The sequence below is a fragment of the Eleutherodactylus coqui genome, chromosome 12 (assembly GCF_035609145.1).
Source record: "Eleutherodactylus coqui strain aEleCoq1 chromosome 12, aEleCoq1.hap1, whole genome shotgun sequence".
In the NCBI taxonomy this organism is placed as follows: Eukaryota; Metazoa; Chordata; class Amphibia; order Anura; family Eleutherodactylidae; genus Eleutherodactylus; species Eleutherodactylus coqui.
In genome coordinates this window covers 1,582,900-1,601,340 of record NC_089848.1, presented here as the reverse complement: position 1 = coordinate 1,601,340, position 18,441 = coordinate 1,582,900, and the positions used below count along the sequence as shown (strand labels likewise).

Sequence of the window (18,441 nt, the reverse complement as noted above, 5' to 3'; positions counted from 1 at the left end):
ATTTTCCGCTGTGCAGCCTGGTCAGACATCGTGGCTCATTCATTCGCGCCGTGCAGCCTGGTCAGACATCGTGGCTCATTCATTCGCGCCGTGCAGCCTGGTCAGACATCGTGGCTTGCTCATTCGCCGCCGTGCAGCCTGGTCAGACATCGTGGCTCATTCATTCGCGCCGTGCAGCCTGGTCAGACATCGTGGCTCGCTCATTCGCTGCTGTGCAGCCTGGTCAGACATCGTGGCTCATTCATTCGCGCCGTGCAGCCTGGTCAGACATCGTGGCTCGCTCATTCGCCGCCGTGCAGCCTGGTCAGACATCGTGGCTCATTCAAACAGGAAATCATTCAGAATCACACTTTCACATTCGCTGAATAAAAGGAACTGAATGACGGCCGTTTAAACTGAGCAATAAGTGAATGAGCCGGCGCCGATCGTTACGTCTGCAGAAGACGGACAGAAAGTGAACGATTCTTCGCTGCTCTGTCGTTGGCTCGTATTTAGACCGAACAATTATTATTCGCTTTCACTCGTCTGAAGGATAATCGTTCAGTCTAGAAGCAGCCTTAGCCGATCGCTCCCAACAGGTAACCAAGCCTAAAGCACGTGAGCATTCGTGTAACCCCCCCCCCCCAACAGAATAATACACTGCAGTAACAGCAGGACTTCTGCAAACTGCAATACTACCATGATAGTGAATGCAGAAGTACTACATACTGAGCAGTAATCATCAGGTGAAGAGCTGACCGGCAACAGACATCCTCTAGAAGTCCTTACATACTAAGATCACAGCGCCTACAGGTGGGCTCCCTGCATCCCCCCAGCAGCAGCCCCTGTAGTGGGCTTGCAGGGCGCAGACCACTTCTCATTGCTGGCTCAGGCAGTCTCGGTACTCGGCCCGCCAGGCACTTACTACACACTGCTGCTACAAGGTCACTGTCCTAATAGGTATTGACAGATTGTAACAAATATTACATGTATTCCCGTGTACAATCTCCGTTTGTTCTGCCTCTTATATCCCTTTATGGTTACATATATTACATGTATTCCCCTGTACCGTCTCCATTTGTTCTGCCTCTTATATCCCTTTATGGTTACATATATTACATGTATTCCCCTGTACCGTCTCCATTTGTTCTGCCTCTTATATCCCCTTATGGTTACATATATTACATGTATTCCCCTGCACCGTCTCCGTTTGTTCTGCCTCTTATATCCCCTTATTGTTACATATATTCCATGTATTCCCCTGTTCCGTCTCCATTTGTTCTGCCTCTTATATCCCCTTATGGTTACATATATTACATGTATTCCCCTGCACCGTCTCCGTTTGTTCTGCCTCTTATATCCCTTTATGGTTACATATATTACATGTATTCCCCTGCACCGTCTCCATTTGTTCTGCCTCTTATATCCCTTTATGGTTACATATATTCCATGTATTCCCCTGCACCGTCCCCGTTTGTTCTGCCTCTTATATCCCTTTATGGTTACATATATTACATGTATTCCCCTGCACCGTCTCCGTTTGTTCTGCCTCTTATATCCCTTTATGGTTACATATATTACATGTATTCCCCTGTACCGTCTCCGTTTGTTCTGCCTCTTATATCCCTTTATGGTTACATATATTACATGTATTCCCCTGTACCGTCTCCGTTTGTTCTGCCTCTTATATCCCTTTATGGTTACATATATTACATGTATTCCCCTGCACCGTCTCCGTTTGTTCTGCCTCTTATATCCCTTTATGGTTACATATATTACATGTATTCCCCTGCACCGTCTCCATTTGTTCTGCATCTTATATCCCTTTATGGTTACATATATTACATGTATTCCCCTGCACCGTCTCCGTTTGTTCTGCCTCTTATATCCCTTATGGTTACATATATTACATGTATTCCCCTGTACCGTCTCCGTTTGTTCTGCCTCTTATATCCCTTATGGTTACATATATTACATGTATTCCCCTGCACCGTCTCCGTTTGTTCTGCCTCTTATATCCCTTATGGTTACATATATTACATGTATTCCCCTGCACCGTCTCCGTTTGTTCTGCCTCTTATATCCCTTATGGTTACATATATTACATGTATTCCCCTGTACCGTCTCCGTTTGTTCTGCCTCTTATATCCCTTATGGTTACATATATTACATGTATTCCCCTGCACCGTCTCCGTTTGTTCTGCCTCTTATATCCCTTTATGGTTACATATATTCCATGTATTCCCCTGCACCGTCTCCATTTGTTCTGCCTCTTATATCACTTTATGGTTACATATATTACATGTATTCCCGTGCACCGTCTCCGTTTGTTCTGCATCTTATATCCCTTTATGGTTACATATATTCCATGTATTCCCGTGCACCGTCTCCATTTGTTCTGCCTCTTATATCACTTTATGGTTACATATATTACATGTATTCCCCTGCACCGTCTCCGTTTGTTCTGCCTCTTATATCCCCTTATTGTTACATATATTCCATGTATTCCCGTGTACCGTCTCCGTTTGTTCTGCCTCTTATATCCCTTTATGGTTACATATATTACATGTATTCCCCTGCACCGTCTCCATTTGTTCTGCCTCTTATATCCCCTTATGGTTACATATATTACATGTATTCTCCTGCACCGTCTCCGTTTGTTCTGCCTCTTATATCACCTTATGGTTACATATATTCCATGTATTCCCGTGCACCGTCTCCATTTGTTCTGCCTCTTATATCCTTTATGGTTACATATATTCCATGTATTCTCCTGCACCGTCTCCGTTTGTTCTGCCTCTTATATCCCCTTATGGTTACATATATTACATGTATTCCCGTGTACCGTCTCCGTTTGTTCTGCCTCTTATATCCCCTCATGGTTACATATATTCCATGTATTCCCGTGCACCGTCTCCGTTTGTTCTGCATCTTATATCCCTTTATGGTTACATATATTCCATGTATTCCCGTGCACCGTCTCCATTTGTTCTGCCTCTTATATCCCCTTATGGTTACATATATTACATGTATTCTCCTGCACCGTCTCCGTTTGTTCTGCCTCTTATATCCCCTTATTGTTACATATATTCCATGTATTCCCGTGTACCGTCTCCGTTTGTTCTGCCTCTTATATCCCTTTATGGTTACATATATTACATGTATTCCCCTGCACCGTCTCCATTTGTTCTGCCTCTTATATCCCCTTATGGTTACATATATTCCATGTATTCCCCTGCACCGTCTCCGTTTGTTCTGCCTCTTATATCCCTTTATGGTTACATATATTCCATGTATTCCCCTGTACCGTCTCCGTTTGTTCTGCCTCTTATATCACTTTATGGTTACATATATTACATGTATTCCCCCGCACCGTCTCCATTTGTTCTGCCTCTTATATCCCCTTATGGTTACATATATTCCATGTATTCCCCGTGTACCGTCTCCGTTTGTTCTGCCTCTTATATCCCTTTATGGTTACATATATTACATGTATTCCCCTGCACCGTCTCCATTTGTTCTGCCTCTTATATCCCCTTATGGTTACATATATTCCATGTATTCCCCTGCACCGTCTCCGTTTGTTCTGCCTCTTATATCCCTTTATGGTTACATATATTCCATGTATTCCCCTGTACCGTCTCCGTTTGTTCTGCCTCTTATATCCCTTTATGGTTACATATATTCCATGTATTCCCCTGCACCGTCTCCGTTTGTTCTGCCTCTTATATCACCTTATGGTTACATATATTACATGTATTCCCCCGCACCGTCTCTGTTTGTTCTGCCTCTTATATCACCTTATGGTTACATATATTACATGTATTCCCCTGCACCGTCTCCGTTTGTTCTGCCTCTTATATCACCTTATGGTTACATATATTACATGTATTCCCCCGCACCGTCTCCGTTTGTTCTGCCTCTTATATCCCTTATGGTTACATATATTCCATGTATTCCCCTGCACCGTCTCCGTTTGTTCTGCCTCTTATATCACCTTATGGTTACATATATTACATGTATTCCCCTGCACCGTCTCCATTTGTTCTGCCTCTTATATCCCTTTATGGTTACATATATTACATGTATTCCCCTGCACCGTCTCCATTTGTTCTGCCTCTTATATCCCCTTATGGTTACATATATTCCATGTATTCCCCTGCACCGTCTCCGTTTGTTCTGCCTCTTATATCCCTTTATGGTTACATATATTCCATGTATTCCCCTGTACCGTCTCCGTTTGTTCTGCCTCTTATATCACTTTATGGTTACATATATTACATGTATTCCCCCGCACCGTCTCCATTTGTTCTGCCTCTTATATCCCCTTATGGTTACATATATTCCATGTATTCCCCGTGTACCGTCTCCGTTTGTTCTGCCTCTTATATCCCTTTATGGTTACATATATTACATGTATTCCCCTGCACCGTCTCCATTTGTTCTGCCTCTTATATCCCCTTATGGTTACATATATTCCATGTATTCCCCTGCACCGTCTCCGTTTGTTCTGCCTCTTATATCCCTTTATGGTTACATATATTCCATGTATTCCCCTGTACCGTCTCCGTTTGTTCTGCCTCTTATATCCCTTTATGGTTACATATATTCCATGTATTCCCCTGTACCGTCTCCATTTGTTCTGCCTCCTATATCCCTTTATGGTTACATATATTACATGTATTCCCCTGTACCGTCTCCATTTGTTCTGCCTCTTATATCCCTTTATGGTTACATATATTACATGTATTCCCCTGTACCGTCTCCATTTGTTCTGCCTCTTATATCACCTTATGGTTACATATATTCCATGTATTCCCCTGCACCGTCTCCGTTTGTTCTGCCTCTTATATCCCTTTATGGTTACATATATTACATGTATTCCCCTGTACCGTCTCCATTTGTTCTGCCTCTTATATCCCCTTATGGTTACATATATTACATGTATTCCCCTGCACCGTCTCCGTTTGTTCTGCCTCTTATATCCCTTTATGGTTACATATATTCCATGTATTCCCCTGCACCGTCTCCATTTGTTCTGCCTCTTATATCCCTTTATGGTTACATATATTCCATGTATTCCCCTGCACCGTCTCCGTTTGTTCTGCCTCTTATATCCCTTTATGGTTACATATATTACATGTATTCCCCTGTACCGTCTCCATTTGTTCTGCCTCTTATATCCCTTTATGGTTACATATATTACATGTATTCCCCTGTACCGTCTCCATTTGTTCTGCCTCTTATATCACCTTATGGTTACATATATTCCATGTATTCCCCTGCACCGTCTCCGTTTGTTCTGCCTCTTATATCCCTTTATGGTTACATATATTACATGTATTCCCCTGTACCGTCTCCATTTGTTCTGCCTCTTATATCCCCTTATGGTTACATATATTACATGTATTCCCCTGCACCGTCTCCGTTTGTTCTGCCTCTTATATCCCTTTATGGTTACATATATTCCATGTATTCCCCTGCACCGTCTCCATTTGTTCTGCCTCTTATATCCCTTTATGGTTACATATATTCCATGTATTCCCCTGCACCGTCTCCGTTTGTTCTGCCTCTTATATCCCTTTATGGTTACATATATTCCATGTATTCCCCTGCACCGTCTCCGTTTGTTCTGCATCTTATATCCCTTTATGGTTACATATATTCCATGTATTCCCCTGTACCGTCTCCATTTGTTCTGCCTCTTAGATCACCTTATGGTTACATATATTACATGTATTCCCCTGCACCGTCTCCGTTTGTTCTGCCTCTTATATCCCTTTATGGTTACATATATTACATGTATTCCCCTGTACCGTCTCCATTTGTTCTGCCTCTTATATCCCTTTATGGTTACATATATTCCATGTATTCCCCTGCACCGTCTCCGTTTGTTCTGCATCTTATATCCCTTTATGGTTACATATATTACATGTATTCCCCTGCACCGTCTCCATTTGTTCTGCCTCTTATATCCCTTTATGGTTACATATATTACATGTATTCCCCTGCACCGTCTCCGTTTGTTCTGCCTCTTATATCCCTTTATGGTTACATATATTACATGTATTCCCCTGTACCGTCTCCGTTTGTTCTGCCTCTTATATCCCTTTATGGTTACATATATTACATGTATTCCCCTGTACCGTCTCCGTTTGTTCTGCCTCTTATATCCCTTTATGGTTACATATATTCCATGTATTCCCCCGCACCGTCTCCGTTTGTTCTGCCTCTTATATCCCCTTATGGTTACATATATTCCATGTATTCCCCTGCACGTCTCCGTTTGTTCTGCCTCTTATATCCCTTTATGGTTACATATATTACATGTATTCCCCTGCACCGTCTCCATTTGTTCTGCCTCTTATATCCCTTTATGGTTACATATATTACATGTATTCCCCTGCACCGTCTCCGTTTGTTCTGCATCTTATATCCCTTTATGGTTACATATATTACATGTATTCCCCTGCACCGTCTCCATTTGTTCTGCATCTTATATCCCTTTATGGTTACATATATTACATGTATTCCCCTGCACCGTCTCCGTTTGTTCTGCCTCTTATATCCCCTTATGGTTACATATATTACATGTATTCCCCTGCACCGTCTCCGTTTGTTCTGCCTCTTATATCCCTTTATGGTTACATATATTACATGTATTCCCCTGCACCGTCTCCATTTGTTCTGCCTCTTATATCCCTTATGGTTACATATATTACATGTATTCCCGTGCACCGTCTCCGTTTGTTCTGCCTCTTATATCCCCTTATGGTTACATATATTACATGTATTCCCCTGCACCGTCTCCGTTTGTTCTGCCTCTTAGATCACCTTATGGTTACATATATTACATGTATTCCCGTGCACCGTCTCCATTTGTTCTGCCTCTTATATCCCCTTATGGTTACATATATTACATGTATTCCCCTGTACCGTCTCCGTTTGTTCTGCCTCTTATATCACCTTATGGTTACATATATTACATGTATTCCCCCGCACCGTCTCCGTTTGTTCTGCCTCTTATATCCCTTTATGGTTACATATATTACATGTATTCCCCTGCACCGTCTCCATTTGTTCTGCCTCTTATATCCCTTATGGTTACATATATTCCATGTATTCCCCTGTACCGTCTCCGTTTGTTCTGCCTCTTATATCCCTTTATGGTTACATATATTCCATGTATTCCCCTGCACCGTCTCCATTTGCTCTGCATCTTATATCCCCTTATGGTTACATATATTACATGTATTCCCCTGCACCGTCTCCATTTGTTCTGCCTCTTATATCCCTTATGGTTACATATATTCCATGTATTCCCCTGTACCGTCTCCGTTTGTTCTGCCTCTTAGATCACCTTATGGTTACATATATTACATGTATTCCCCTGCACCGTCTCCGTTTGTTCTGCCTCTTATATCACCTTATGGTTACATATATTACATGTATTCCCCTGTACCGTCTCCATTTGTTCTGCCTCTTATATCCCTTATGGTTACATATATTCCATGTATTCCCCTGTACCGTCTCCGTTTGTTCTGCCTCTTATATCCCTTTATGGTTACATATATTACATGTATTCCCCTGTACCGTCTCCATTTGTTCTGCATCTTATATCCCCTTATGGTTACATATATTACATGTATTCCCCTGCACCGTCTCCATTTGTTCTGCCTCTTATATCCCTTATGGTTACATATATTACATGTATTCCCCTGCACCGTCTCCATTTGTTCTGCATCTTATATCCCCTTATGGTTACATATATTCCATGTATTCCCCTGTACCGTCTCCATTTGTTCTGCCTCTTATATCCCTTTATGGTTACATATATTCCATGTATTCCCCTGCACCGTCTCCGTTTGTTCTGCCTCTTATATCCCTTTATGGTTACATATATTACATGTATTCCCCTGCACCGTCTCCATTTGTTCTGCCTCTTATATCCCTTTATGGTTACATATATTCCATGTATTCCCCTGCACCGTCTCCGTTTGTTCTGCCTCTTATATCCCTTTATGGTTACATATATTCCATGTATTCCCCTGCACCGTCTCCGTTTGTTCTGCATCTTATATCCCTTTATGGTTACATATATTACATGTATTCCCCTGTACCGTCTCCGTTTGTTCTGCCTCTTATATCCCTTTATGGTTACATATATTACATGTATTCCCCTGTACCGTCTCCGTTTGTTCTGCCTCTTATATCCCTTTATGGTTACATATATTCCATGTATTCCCCTGCACCGTCTCCATTTGTTCTGCCTCTTATATCCCTTTATGGTTACATATATTACATGTATTCCCCTGTACCGTCTCCATTTGTTCTGCCTCCTATATCCCTTTATGGTTACATATATTACATGTATTCCCCTGTACCGTCTCCATTTGTTCTGCCTCTTATATCCCTTTATGGTTACATATATTACATGTATTCCCCTGTACCGTCTCCGTTTGTTCTGCCTCTTATATCCCTTTATGGTTACATATATTACATGTATTCCCCTGCACCGTCTCCGTTTGTTCTGCCTCTTATATCCCTTTATGGTTACATATATTCCATGTATTCCCCTGTACCGTCTCCATTTGTTCTGCCTCTTATATCACCTTATGGTTACATATATTCCATGTATTCCCCTGTACCGTCTCCGTTTGTTCTGCCTCTTATATCCCTTATGGTTACATATATTACATGTATTCCCCTGCACCGTCTCCATTTGTTCTGCCTCTTATATCACTTTATGGTTACATATATTACATGTATTCCCCTGCACCGTCTCCATTTGTTCTGCATCTTATATCCCCTTATGGTTACATATATTACATGTATTCCCCTGTACCGTCTCCGTTTGTTCTGCATCTTATATCCCTTTATGGTTACATATATTACATGTATTCCCCTGTACCGTCTCCGTTTGTTCTGCCTCTTATATCCCTTTATGGTTACATATATTCCATGTATTCCCCTGCACCGTCTCCGTTTGTTCTGCCTCTTATATCCCCTTATTGTTACATATATTCCATGTATTCCCCTGTACCGTCTCCATTTGTTCTGCCTCTTATATCCCCTTATGGTTACATATATTACATGTATTCCCCTGCACCGTCTCCATTTGTTCTGCCTCTTATATCCCTTCATGGTTACATATATTACATGTATTCCCCTGTACCGTCTCCATTTGTTCTGCCTCTTATATCCCTTTATGGTTACATATATTCCATGTATTCCCCTGCACCGTCTCCGTTTGTTCTGCCTCTTATATCCCTTTATGGTTACATATATTACATGTATTCCCCTGTACCGTCTCCGTTTGTTCTGCCTCTTATATCCCTTTATGGTTACATATATTACATGTATTCCCCTGTACCGTCTCCGTTTGTTCTGCATCTTATATCCCTTTATGGTTACATATATTACATGTATTCCCCTGCACCGTCTCCGTTTGTTCTGCCTCTTATATCCCTTTATGGTTACATATATTACATGTATTCCCCTGCACCGTCTCCGTTTGTTCTGCCTCTTATATCCCTTTATGGTTACATATATTACATGTATTCCCCTGTACCGTCTCCGTTTGTTCTGCCTCTTATATCCCCTCATGGTTACATATATTCCATGTATTCCCGTGCACCGTCTCCGTTTGTTCTGCATCTTATATCCCTTTATGGTTACATATATTCCATGTATTCCCGTGCACCGTCTCCATTTGTTCTGCCTCTTATATCCCCTTATTGTTACATATATTCCATGTATTCCCGTGTACCGTCTCCGTTTGTTCTGCCTCTTATATCCCTTTATGGTTACATATATTACATGTATTCCCCTGCACCGTCTCCATTTGTTCTGCCTCTTATATCCCCTTATGGTTACATATATTCCATGTATTCCCGTGTACCGTCTCCGTTTGTTCTGCCTCTTATATCCCTTTATGGTTACATATATTACATGTATTCCCCTGTACCGTCTCCGTTTGTTCTGCCTCTTATATCCCTTTATGGTTACATATATTCCATGTATTCCCCCGCACCGTCTCCGTTTGTTCTGCCTCTTATATCCCCTTATGGTTACATATATTCCATGTATTCTCCTGCACCGTCTCCGTTTGTTCTGCCTCTTATATCCCCTTATTGTTACATATATTCCATGTATTCCCGTGTACCGTCTCCGTTTGTTCTGCCTCTTATATCCCTTTATGGTTACATATATTACATGTATTCCCCTGTACCGTCTCCGTTTGTTCTGCCTCTTATATCCCTTTATGGTTACATATATTCCATGTATTCCCCTGCACCGTCTCCATTTGTTCTGCCTCTTATATCCCCTTATGGTTACATATATTACATGTATTCCCCTGCACCGTCTCCGTTTGTTCTGCCTCTTATATCCCTTTATGGTTACATATATTCCATGTATTCCCCTGTACCGTCTCCGTTTGTTCTGCCTCTTATATCACTTTATGGTTACATATATTACATGTATTCCCCTGCACCGTCTCCGTTTGTTCTGCCTCTTATATCCCTTTATGGTTACATATATTCCATGTATTCCCCTGTACCGTCTCCATTTGTTCTGCCTCCTATATCCCTTTATGGTTACATATATTACATGTATTCCCCTGTACCGTCTCCATTTGTTCTGCCTCTTATATCCCTTTATGGTTACATATATTACATGTATTCCCCTGTACCGTCTCCATTTGTTCTGCCTCTTATATCACCTTATGGTTACATATATTCCATGTATTCCCCTGCACCGTCTCCGTTTGTTCTGCCTCTTATATCCCTTTATGGTTACATATATTACATGTATTCCCCTGTACCGTCTCCATTTGTTCTGCCTCTTATATCCCCTTATGGTTACATATATTACATGTATTCCCCTGCACCGTCTCCATTTGTTCTGCCTCTTATATCCCCTTATGGTTACATATATTACATGTATTCCCCTGCACCGTCTCCATTTGTTCTGCCTCTTATATCCCTTTATGGTTACATATATTCCATGTATTCCCCTGCACCGTCTCCGTTTGTTCTGCCTCTTATATCCCTTTATGGTTACATATATTCCATGTATTCCCCTGCACCGTCTCCGTTTGTTCTGCATCTTATATCACCTTATGGTTACATATATTACATGTATTCCCCTGTACCGTCTCCATTTGTTCTGCCTCTTATATCCCTTTATGGTTACATATATTACATGTATTCCCCTGCACCGTCTCCATTTGTTCTGCCTCTTATATCACTTTATGGTTACATATATTACATGTATTCCCCTGCACCGTCTCCGTTTGTTCTGCCTCTTATATCCCTTTATGGTTACATATATTACATGTATTCCCCTGCACCGTCTCCATTTGTTCTGCCTCTTATATCCCTTTATGGTTACATATATTCCATGTATTCCCCTGCACCGTCTCCATTTGTTCTGCCTCTTATATCCCTTTATGGTTACATATATTCCATGTATTCCCCTGCACCGTCTCCGTTTGTTCTGCATCTTATATCCCTTTATGGTTACATATATTCCATGTATTCCCCTGCACCGTCTCCGTTTGTTCTGCCTCTTATATCCCTTTATGGTTACATATATTCCATGTATTCCCCTGCACCGTCTCCGTTTGTTCTGCATCTTATATCCCTTTATGGTTACATATATTACATGTATTCCCCTGTACCGTCTCCGTTTGTTCTGCATCTTATATCCCTTTATGGTTACATATATTACATGTATTCCCCTGTACCGTCTCCATTTGTTCTGCATCTTATATCCCCTTTATGGTTACATATATTCCATGTATTCCCCTGTACCGTCTCCGTTTGTTCTGCCTCTTATATCCCTTTATGGTTACATATATTACATGTATTCCCCTGCACCGTCTCCGTTTGTTCTGCCTCTTATATCCCTTTATGGTTACATATATTCCATGTATTCCCCTGCACCGTCTCCATTTGTTCTGCCTCTTATATCCCCTTATGGTTACATATATTCCATGTATTCCCCTGCACCGTCTCCGTTTGTTCTGCATCTTATATCCCTTTATGGTTACATATATTACATGTATTCCCCTGTACCGTCTCCATTTGTTCTGCCTCTTATATCCCTTTATGGTTACATATATTCCATGTATTCCCCTGCACCGTCTCCGTTTGTTCTGCCTCTTATATCCCTTTATGGTTACATATATTACATGTATTCCCCTGTACCGTCTCCGTTTGTTCTGCATCTTATATCCCTTTATGGTTACATATATTACATGTATTCCCCTGCACCGTCTCCGTTTGTTCTGCCTCTTATATCCCTTTATGGTTACATATATTACATGTATTCCCCTGCACCGTCTCCGTTTGTTCTGCCTCTTATATCCCCTTATTGTTACATATATTCCATGTATTCCCGTGTACCGTCTCCGTTTGTTCTGCCTCTTATATCCCTTTATGGTTACATATATTACATGTATTCCCCTGCACCGTCTCCATTTGTTCTGCCTCTTATATCCCCTTATGGTTACATATATTACATGTATTCTCCTGCACCGTCTCCGTTTGTTCTGCCTCTTATATCCCCTTATTGTTACATATATTCCATGTATTCCCGTGTACCGTCTCCGTTTGTTCTGCCTCTTATATCCCTTTATGGTTACATATATTACATGTATTCCCCTGTACCGTCTCCGTTTGTTCTGCCTCTTATATCCCTTTATGGTTACATATATTCCATGTATTCCCCTGCACCGTCTCCATTTGTTCTGCCTCTTATATCCCCTTATGGTTACATATATTACATGTATTCCCCTGCACCGTCTCCGTTTGTTCTGCCTCTTATATCCCTTTATGGTTACATATATTCCATGTATTCCCCTGTACCGTCTCCGTTTGTTCTGCCTCTTATATCCCTTTATGGTTACATATATTACATGTATTCCCCTGCACCGTCTCCATTTGTTCTGCCTCTTATATCACCTTATGGTTACATATATTACATGTATTCCCCTGCACCGTCTCCGTTTGTTCTGCCTCTTATATCCCTTTATGGTTACATATATTCCATGTATTCCCCTGCACCGTCTCCATTTGTTCTGCCTCTTATATCACCTTATGGTTACATATATTCCATGTATTCCCCTGCACCGTCTCCGTTTGTTCTGCCTCTTATATCCCTTTATGGTTACATATATTCCATGTATTCCCCTGTACCGTCTCCATTTGTTCTGCCTCCTATATCCCTTTATGGTTACATATATTACATGTATTCCCCTGTACCGTCTCCATTTGTTCTGCCTCTTATATCCCTTTATGGTTACATATATTACATGTATTCCCCTGTACCGTCTCCATTTGTTCTGCCTCTTATATCACCTTATGGTTACATATATTCCATGTATTCCCCTGCACCGTCTCCGTTTGTTCTGCCTCTTATATCCCTTTATGGTTACATATATTACATGTATTCCCCTGTACCGTCTCCATTTGTTCTGCCTCTTATATCCCCTTATGGTTACATATATTACATGTATTCCCCTGCACCGTCTCCATTTGTTCTGCCTCTTATATCCCCTTATGGTTACATATATTACATGTATTCCCCTGCACCGTCTCCATTTGTTCTGCCTCTTATATCCCTTTATGGTTACATATATTCCATGTATTCCCCTGCACCGTCTCCGTTTGTTCTGCCTCTTATATCCCTTTATGGTTACATATATTCCATGTATTCCCCTGCACCGTCTCCGTTTGTTCTGCCTCTTATATCCCTTTATGGTTACATATATTACATGTATTCCCCTGCACCGTCTCCATTTGTTCTGCCTCTTATATCCCTTTATGGTTACATATATTCCATGTATTCCCCTGCACCGTCTCCGTTTGTTCTGCATCTTATATCCCTTTATGGTTACATATATTACATGTATTCCCCTGTACAATCTCCATTTCTTCTGCATCTTATATCACTTTATGGTTACATATATTACATGTATTCCCCTGCACCGTCTCCGTTTGTTCTGCATCTTATATCCCTTTATGGTTACATATATTACATGTATTCCCCTGTACCGTCTCCGTTTGTTCTGCATCTTATATCCCTTTATGGTTACATATATTACATGTATTCCCCTGTACCGTCTCCATTTGTTCTGCATCTTATATCCCCTTTATGGTTACATATATTCCATGTATTCCCCTGTACCGTCTCCGTTTGTTCTGCCTCTTATATCCCTTTATGGTTACATATATTACATGTATTCCCCTGCACCGTCTCCGTTTGTTCTGCCTCTTATATCCCTTTATGGTTACATATATTCCATGTATTCCCCTGCACCGTCTCCATTTGTTCTGCCTCTTATATCCCCTTATGGTTACATATATTACATGTATTCCCCTGCACCGTCTCCGTTTGTTCTGCATCTTATATCCCTTTATGGTTACATATATTACATGTATTCCCCTGCACCGTCTCCGTTTGTTCTGCCTCTTATATCACCTTATGGTTACATATATTACATGTATTCCCCTGTACCGTCTCCGTTTGTTCTGCCTCTTATATCCCTTTATGGTTACATATATTCCATGTATTCCCCTGCACCGTCTCCGTTTGTTCTGCCTCTTATATCCCTTTATGGTTACATATATTACATGTATTCCCCTGCACCGTCTCCGTTTGTTCTGCCTCTTATATCCCTTTATGGTTACATATATTCCATGTATTCCCCTGCACCGTCTCCGTTTGTTCTGCCTCTTATATCCCTTATGGTTACATATATTCCATGTATTCCCCTGCACCGTCTCCATTTGTTCTGCCTCTTATATCCCTTTATGGTTACATATATTACATGTATTCCCCTGCACCGTCTCCATTTGTTCTGCATCTTATATCCCTTATGGTTACATATATTACATGTATTCCCGTGCACCGTCTCCGTTTGTTCTGCCTCTTATATCCCTTTATGGTTACATATATTACATGTATTCCCGTGCACCGTCTCCGTTTGTTCTGCATCTTATATCCCTTATGGTTACATATATTACATGTATTCCCCCGCACCGTCTCCGTTTGTTCTGCCTCTTATATCCCCTTATGGTTACATATATTACATGTATTCCCCTGTACCGTCTCCGTTTGTTCTGCCTCTTATATCCCTTTATGGTTACATATATTCCATGTATTCCCCTGTACCGTCTCCGTTTGTTCTGCCTCTTAGATCCCTTTATGGTTACATATATTCCATGTATTCCCCTGCACCGTCTCCGTTTGTTCTGCATCTTATATCACCTTATGGTTACATATATTACATGTATTCCCCTGCACCGTCTCCATTTGTTCTGCCTCTTATATCCCTTATGGTTACATATATTACATGTATTCCCCTGTACCGTCTCCGTTTGTTCTGCCTCTTATATCCCTTATGGTTACATATATTACATGTATTCCCCTGTACCGTCTCCGTTTGTTCTGCCTCTTATATCCCCTTATGGTTACATATATTACATGTATTCCCCTGCACCGTCTCCGTTTGTTCTGCCTCTTATATCCCTTTATGGTTACATATATTACATGTATTCCCCTGTACAATCTCCGTTTGTTCTGCCTCTTAGATCACCTTATGGTTACATATATTACATGTATTCCCCTGCACCGTCTCCATTTGTTCTGCCTCTTATATCCCTTTATGGTTACATATATTACATGTATTCCCCCGCACCGTCTCCATTTGCTCTGCCTCTTATATCCCCTTATGGTTACATATATTACATGTATTCCCCTGTACCGTCTCCGTTTGTTCTGCCTCTTATATCCCTTTATGGTTACATATATTCCATGTATTCCCCTGCACCGTCTCCATTTGCTCTGCATCTTATATCCCCTTATGGTTACATATATTCCATGTATTCCCCTGCACCGTCTCCGTTTGTTCTGCATCTTATATCCCTTTATGGTTACATATATTACATGTATTCCCCTGTACCGTCTCCATTTGTTCTGCCTCTTATATCCCCTTATGGTTACATATATTACATGTATTCCCCTGCACCGTCTCCGTTTGTTCTGCCTCTTATATCACCTTATGGTTACATATATTACATGTATTCCCCCGCACCGTCTCCGTTTGTTCTGCCTCTTATATCCCTTTATGGTTACATATATTACATGTATTCCCCTGCACCGTCTCCATTTGTTCTGCATCTTATATCCCCTTATGGTTACATATATTACATGTATTCCCCTGCACCGTCTCCATTTGTTCTGCCTCTTATATCCCTTATGGTTACATATATTACATGTATTCCCCTGCACCGTCTCCATTTGTTCTGCCTCTTATATCACTTTATGGTTACATATATTACATGTATTCCCCTGCACCGTCTCCATTTGTTCTGCCTCTTATATCACTTTATGGTTACATATATTCCATGTATTCCCCTGCACCGTCTCCGTTTGTTCTGCCTCTTATATCCCTTATGGTTACATATATTCCATGTATTCCCCTGTACCGTCTCCGTTTGTTCTGCCTCTTATATCACTTTATGGTTACATATATTACATGTATTCCCCTGCACCGTCTCCGTTTGTTCTGCCTCTTATATCCCTTTATGGTTACATATATTACATGTATTCCCCTGCACCGTCTCCATTTGTTCTGCATCTTATATCCCTTTATGGTTACATATATTACATGTATTCCCCTGCACCGTCTCCATTTGTTCTGCATCTTATATCCCCTTATGGTTACATATATTACATGTATTCCCCTGCACCGTCTCCATTTGTTCTGCCTCTTAGATCACCTTATGGTTACATATATTACATGTATTCCCCTGCACCGTCTCCGTTTGTTCTGCATCTTATATCCCTTTATGGTTACATATATTACATGTATTCCCCCGCACCGTCTCCGTTTGTTCTGCCTCTTATATCCCTTTATGGTTACATATATTACATGTATTCCCCTGTACCGTCTCCGTTTGTTCTGCCTCTTATATCCCTTTATGGTTACATATATTCCATGTATTCCCCTGCACCGTCTCCGTTTGTTCTGCCTCTTATATCCCTTTATGGTTACATATATTACATGTATTCCCCTGCACCGTCTCCATTTGTTCTGCCTCTTATATCCCTTTATGGTTACATATATTCCATGTATTCCCCTGCACCGTCTCCGTTTGTTCTGCCTCTTATATCCCTTTATGGTTACATATATTCCATGTATTCCCCTGCACCGTCTCCATTTGTTCTGCATCTTATATCCCCTTATGGTTACATATATTACATGTATTCCCCTGTACCGTCTCCGTTTGTTCTGCCTCTTATATCCCTTTATGGTTACATATATTACATGTATTCCCCTGTACCGTCTCCGTTTGTTCTGCATCTTATATCCCCTTATGGTTACATATATTACATGTATTCCCCTGTACCGTCTCCGTTTGTTCTGCATCTTATATCCCTTTATGGTTACATATATTACATGTATTCCCCTGTACCGTCTCCGTTTGTTCTGCATCTTATATCCCTTTATGGTTACATATATTCCATGTATTCCCCTGTACCGTCTCCGTTTGTTCTGCCTCTTATATCACCTTATGGTTACATATATTACATGTATTCCCCTGTACCGTCTCCGTTTGTTCTGCCTCTTATATCCCTTTATGGTTACATATATTACATGTATTCCCCCGCACCGTCTCCGTTTGTTCTGCCTCTTATATCCCTTTATGGTTACATATATTACATGTATTCCCCTGTACCGTCTCCGTTTGTTCTGCCTCTTATATCCCTTTATGGTTACATATATTCCATGTATTCCCCTGCACCGTCTCCGTTTGTTCTGCCTCTTATATCCCTTTATGGTTACATATATTACATGTATTCCCCTGCACCGTCTCCATTTGTTCTGCCTCTTATATCCCTTTATGGTTACATATATTCCATGTATTCCCCTGCACCGTCTCCGTTTGTTCTGCCTCTTATATCCCTTATGGTTACATATATTCCATGTATTCCCCTGTACCGTCTCCGTTTGTTCTGCCTCTTATATCACTTTATGGTTACATATATTACATGTATTCCCCTGCACCGTCTCCGTTTGTTCTGCCTCTTATATCCCTTTATGGTTACATATATTACATGTATTCCCCTGCACCGTCTCCATTTGTTCTGCATCTTATATCCCTTTATGGTTACATATATTACATGTATTCCCCTGCACCGTCTCCATTTGTTCTGCATCTTATATCCCCTTATGGTTACATATATTACATGTATTCCCCTGCACCGTCTCCATTTGTTCTGCCTCTTAGATCACCTTATGGTTACATATATTACATGTATTCCCCTGCACCGTCTCCGTTTGTTCTGCATCTTATATCCCTTTATGGTTACATATATTACATGTATTCCCCTGCACCGTCTCCATTTGTTCTGCATCTTATATCCCCTTATGGTTACATATATTACATG

General features: G+C 41.1%; 1 protein-coding gene across 1 annotated transcript in view; it reads right to left on the bottom strand.

Annotated features, from left to right (window-relative positions):
* GRB10 (growth factor receptor bound protein 10) overlaps window positions 1-18,441 on the bottom strand; it is a 194,466-nt gene that overhangs the window by 72,575 nt on the left and 103,450 nt on the right. The gene's annotated exons all lie outside the window — the stretch shown is intronic.